The following is a 6000-nucleotide window of genomic DNA, read 5'->3' as shown; positions in this document are numbered from 1 at the left end:
TATGTAGTAGTAAGGATTTTGGTATAGTTCCAAGTGAGTTAATATCTTTCGATTATGCTGTGTAGAAATTTCTATTTTAGAAAGTTGATCTGAAATACACTGTGCTGCTTACATGCTTTGAAATTGCAGCAAACTCAAAACACGATTGTTAATTATTCTTAAAATTGCAAAATTTCTAGTTTAACGAAATTATTCCAAAAGATAATACATCTCTAAGATACAAGTCGTATGTCGAATCAAAAAAAAGTTATCACTCGAATCCAGAAATAAACTCGGGTTCGTCGCTTGCACTATCGGCACAGTTTCGCTACCCAGCCTACTCAGCCGAACGCAATCCGCACGCCAGTGATTCGATCCTGTCAAAAAAGCTTTTTCCAATGCTTTCGCTCACCGCAAAGCTACACAATACAAAACTCAAACCCCGCTTGAACTTTCGAACCGTTTGCTGTGCGATAGTTCCGCTGCTTCCCGCCGTTTTGGCGCACCGTCCAGTGGATGGGGGATTCGACCACGCAAACGGAATGTAGTTCTGCATCTTAAAGCTACCACCCATCGAACCGATTCGCTCAGTTTATCTGAAGAACTCGTCGTAGATCGTTCGTTCCGAGAGGGATAGCTTTCTGCCGTGTTTCGAATGGCTTTACGCGGCGCGTGTGCTTTGACTATATACAGCCAACATCATCGGTATGTCGTGAGTGTGTGAGTGCCAACAGTGCCAAGTGGGGTCTCTCGGCCTGCCAGCAATAAAACTCCGTTTTTATTCGAAAGCAACAGGTACTTTTCCGATTAGATTTTCGCCGATATCGGGTCGATTTCCGGTTAGAATGTGGTTTGAAATGTAGTTTCACGTGAAAAACTAGTAAACGGGCTTCGGACGACGCGAATCAGTCCGGTTGAAAGATGAAAATTGTAGTTTTTGAAAATTTCTGGAATGTGTTATTATCTTTCTCACTCTGACGAGATGTTTCCACCGTATTCGGGTGATGTGTGGTGGTAGTGTTTTGACCGTTTTCTGATTGTAAAGCAACCGTGCAACCTGTCGGATCGAGAGTGTGTTGGTAAGGTCCCGGTTCGGGAACAGTTTGCACAAGTGTGTGAGACATGTTTGGGGCAAAAGATGTCCAGGTTTTGTTTTGAAGTTTCTAGCGAACCCCAGCTTTCATTAGAACACTTTCTTCGGTCTAATCATTGAACTGATCATGCCATCAATAGCAGATCGATGATCCGTGAAACAGATTGATCACAGAGTAGTACGGAATCGGTTCGTTTCGGACCCATGAGTGGAGGTCTCTTAGTATCAGTGAACGCGTGTGTTCTGCAGGAATTTTTTCGCATACAAACAAACTCGAGGTTCGAGCTGCCAAGTGCCTCGCTGCTATCAAACCGATCGAGAGAACCAGAAAGGGACAGAATCTCACAGGTGTGTTTATTTTGCCTTCCCCATTCCGTTCCCCGTTCGGCAGACTGTCAGTCGGTCGGGGCAGATTGACAGAGCCCAAGAAGATGTGGTGAGCAGCAGGGTCTGGTGATAATGACTACAGTCCGGCTACAGTTGGCAAAGAATGAATGACCCCATCTCCGATCAAGGACCGCCAAGTGGAGGCAGTTTGAGCGCACTTCGAGAAAGTGACGAAGAAAATTGCGTGAGGAATGTGCCCATGAATGATGGTGGAGGTCTTCCGCGAGCGTGATCACAACACGGTTATCAGGCTCAGGTTAGTTTAGTTCGGTTTCTGCCTGCACGTGTGTGTGTGTACGCGCGTGTGAGCCCTCGAGGAGTGGGGCGCGGACTGATCGGTAATCATTCCTGATTAGCGCACTTGTTTTGCAAGCGTCCTGATTGCTGACCTGAATGCATTTGTGGTGAGTACGGTATTTGTTTGGTTTGACGTTAGGTGCCTTGTCCGGAACGTGTTTCTGGGCTGGGAACTGAGTAGTTTATCAAGTGGTTAGTTCTACTTTCGAACTATGTCCGATATTTTTCGACCGTCGGCCGCGTTTTTATCGATACCAATAATAAATGGCATTTGACTTTATCTATATAAATTTATTTGTATGTTACATATTTAATCTAAAAATTACCAATCTATTGAAATTGACTACAGTTACTTTTAAATTTTACCAGATAGAAGGATTGTACCAGATGTAAATTCAAATGAATTGCGCGCTACTTTTATGTGCATTTATCAAAGCATAAATTTACATAATTTATTCGTGCTGTGTTGTGCCAATATAACTTTTCCATATATGAGCTATATTTAAATCTGTTTACTAATGTTAAGTAATGATTGAAACGTTAAAATTTAGCTATATTTTTTTCCATCACCTTGTGTTTCCCAGGAAGTTAGACTTTGTTTTAAAAGACTGTAGTCATATTTATTGAAAGATGACTTTTTGGTCAAGCGTTGCACAGTGGGGAAAAATGGACCAAAAACGCGACGATTTTTTTGGAGGCATGATACAGCTGACCACAAAGCACTTTTTTGGTGTAAAATGGTTAGTAAAATCGATTCCATGTATTTAGAAGGACCGCACGAAACGCTATCATATTCATTTTACCCCAAGTTCCCTTTTTATACTGAATTGTATTCAAGCTTAACTATATAACATGAAACCGAAGAACTTGCAGAAGAGCGACTAGAGTGTTTACGAAGTAAAAAAGTCTAACAAATCGATTGCATATAGTTTTATTGACAGCAGAAAACTCGTTGCACCGTTTTACCCCATTTATTTTCTAGTTATAATATTCAGTTGAAATATGATCTACAATCCAAAAGCAGATCCAATGCGATCTATCAATATTGGTTCATAATACGTGCAAAACGTCTATGATCCAATTAAACACAGTGGGAATGACAGTACTAGCCTGTTTAACCCGTTTTACCCCAATTTATATCAAAAGTCGTATTTCTGGTTAAACTTTCTCTCGCATACCGAAAGCAGGCTGATTGCGGTTGATGAAAATCGATTGATATTACGAAGAAAGACCTGAAAATAGGATTACAAATGAATTCAATGACCGCACGAATTTTGCTATACCGTTTTACCCCAATTTATTTCATAAGTCGTATTTCTGGTTAAACTTTCTTTCACATACCGAAAGCAGGCTGATTGCGGTTGATGAAAGCCGATTGATATTACGAAGGAAAGACCTGAAAATAGGATTACAAATGAATTCAATGACCGCACGAATCTTTTCATGCCGTTTTCCCCAATTTATCCTTCAACTGAGTCTTAAGATTTTGCTCCACATTGAATTCATTTGTAATCCAATTTTCAGGTCTTTCTTAGTAATATCAATCGATTTTCATCAACCGCAATCAGCTTGCTTTCGGTATGCGAAAGAAAGTTTAACAAGAAATACGACTTATGAAATAAATTGGGGTAAAACGGGTTGAACAGGCTAGTACTGTCATTCCTATTGTGTTTAATTAGCTCACAAATGTTTTGCACGTATTATGAACCAATATTAGTAGGTCATATTGGATCTGCTTCGGGATTGTGAATCTGAATTCAACATAAAATTATATTTGTCGGAAAATTGGGGTAAAACGACATGGGACGAAGCATGCGATCATGAACACTATCTGTAAATTATTATTTGAGGTTATATGCGAAACATAGAACTGTCTTGTTTAACCAAAATTGGTCCAAACACCGATCAGTAGAACTTTTTTTTCTGTAAATTCACGGAAAAAGATGACTGGGGGTAAAACAGAATACAGTTGTTTGCGGTCAATCTTATTAAAAACAATCCATATATCTAACTTATGAGCATGTCAGGAATACCTTCCGATTGGTGGAATTGAATTTTTTCCTGAGTTTCACAGTTAGTTTTCAAAGTAAAGTCAGAAAAAAGAGCAATTGGAGCAAAACGGGCATGATAGTGAATTTTGCGGATCTTCTAACTATCATAAATCGATTCTACAGAAAAATTTGCATAAGAAATACTAATTTTGAAAATATTTGCTCATGTTTTTATAAAATTATTGAGCAAAGTCGCGTTTTTGATCGTTTTTTCCCCACTGTGCGTTGCTTTACAAAATATTTAACAATATATTTGTTGTCGTTTAGCCCTAAAGATGCTCCGACATTCCTTCGAAACGTCGGCCTTTAACGCAAAATAAATATTTTGTAAAGCAACACTTGACCAAAAAGCCATCCTTCAATAAATTACAACAAAGTGGTCGTACCGTCTCCACAACGCAGTCATATTGATTATAATACTTTCAAAAATTTGTTTTAATCCACCTAATGGTGCTATAATGCCTTTCTAATAATATTATATTATCCCGTAAATCCGGAATCGGAAGTCCATAGGATCAAATTATTCTCATTGCTGGCTCCGGAGATATGATGGTATAAATGACGTAAGCGACAAAACACTTTGTTTTCTTACCACTCAATTTACTCAAAGAAGGCTGAGCCGATTCGAAAAGTCTGCGCTAATATTGAATCATTATGTATCAAGTTCGAAAATTAAATGGTTGTTATTTCCGGTTCTGGAGATATAATAGTATAATTGACATAACCGACACATTTTTCATCGGCTGATTTTTCTCGAAGATGACTCGATAGATTTAGGCTAATTTGAAAGCTAACAATGGCAATCAAATCTGGAATGGTTATGGCGAACATTTTCGGTTCGAGAGATGTAACCTTCTATTTGACTTAACCGAAAAATTCCAGTGTTTTGTAATGCACCAAAATTTCTTGGAGATGGATTTCAAAACACTTAGACTCGTTTTAATACTATACTCGCAACTATTATGTCGCGAATTGAATCTTAGTAAGACTATTCAAATGGCAAGAGAAAGGCACACCACTTTTAAATACGGGTTATTATGTCACGCTGAATGATTCAGGATGTGTTCGACATACATGGTAGGGCATGGGAACCTGAAACTAGATGAATGACGGTTTATTTTCATCTAATAAATCAGCAGGTTTCATACAACTTTCAAAAATCGCCTATTTTTTTTCTTTTCCACGGCGTTCACGAACCGCACTGAGTGCAAGTCGGTTCAACACTAATCTTGGTTCAGTTTAAAGGGCAATTTACTGTCTTAGGAAAACAGCCATTGTTACACAATGCCAAAGCAGTTTTCTTCGCTGACGATGAGCCAAAGTTCAAAAGAGCCATATCAGTTTATTATGTACATTTTTCTAAATAATCTGATGCTTTCTTCTTCGAAATTCATCTATCAGTAGCGTAGGAAACTGCATCTGCGATATTCAACAATGGCTGTTTTCCTAAACTTGTAAGTAGAACCTTAAATAATCGCGTCCACGCTATGCAAGTTTCAACTGCCACTTATTTAAAATATACGGTTTTATCTACTCGAATCGATGCTAAATGACAGCAGTTTTTTTTCGGTTTTATTTTCCGTATTCTGAATTCGCAGTACTGTAGTAGAGAAATCTACGCATACTCACATTTTAATAACAGTTCGGCTGAAAAGTTCGTATCGTTTAATAGAAACACACATTTTTTTGCCAAAATTCGTTTTTATTATTCAACATAATTGCCATCAGAGGCGATACAGCGATTATAGCGATCTTCCAACTTTTCGATACCATTTTTGTAGTACGATTTGTCCTTTGCCTCAAAATAGGCTTCAGTTTCAGCGATTACCTCTTCATTGCTTCTAAATTTTTTACCAGCGAGCATTCTCTTGAGGTCTGAGAACAGGAAAAAGTCACTGGGGGCCAAATCTAGAGAATACGGTGGATGAGGAAGCAATTCGAAGCCCAATTCGTTCAATTTCAGCATGGTTTTCATCGACTTGTGACACGGTGCATTGTCTTGATGAAACAAAACTTTTTTCTTCTTCAAATGAGGCCGTGTTTTTGAAATTTCGTCCTTCAAACGCTCTAATAACGCTATATAATAGTCACTGTTGATGGTTTTTCCCTTTTCAAGGTAGTCGATGAAATTTATACCATGCGAATCCCAAAATACAGACGCCATAACCTAACCGGCCGATTGTTGAGTCTTTC

The 6000-nt window shown here is 38.6% G+C and overlaps 1 protein-coding gene across 1 annotated transcript in view; it reads left to right on the top strand.

Annotated features, from left to right (window-relative positions):
• The first annotated feature begins 585 nt into the window (after positions 1–585).
• The window catches only part of LOC131432501 (tetratricopeptide repeat protein 28), a 463091-nt gene continuing 457676 nt past the window's right edge, over positions 586–6000 (top strand). The window contains exon 1 of the mRNA XM_058598819.1: positions 586–1863. The gene's annotated coding sequence lies outside the window, so the exon portion shown is untranslated. The remainder of the gene's footprint in view (positions 1864–6000) is intronic.

The sequence above is a fragment of the Malaya genurostris genome, chromosome 2, assembly GCF_030247185.1.
Source record: "Malaya genurostris strain Urasoe2022 chromosome 2, Malgen_1.1, whole genome shotgun sequence".
NCBI classification, from domain to species: Eukaryota; Metazoa; Arthropoda; class Insecta; order Diptera; family Culicidae; genus Malaya; species Malaya genurostris.
Note: the sequence above shows the minus strand (reverse complement) of the source record. Positions and strands in the feature narration are given on the sequence as shown.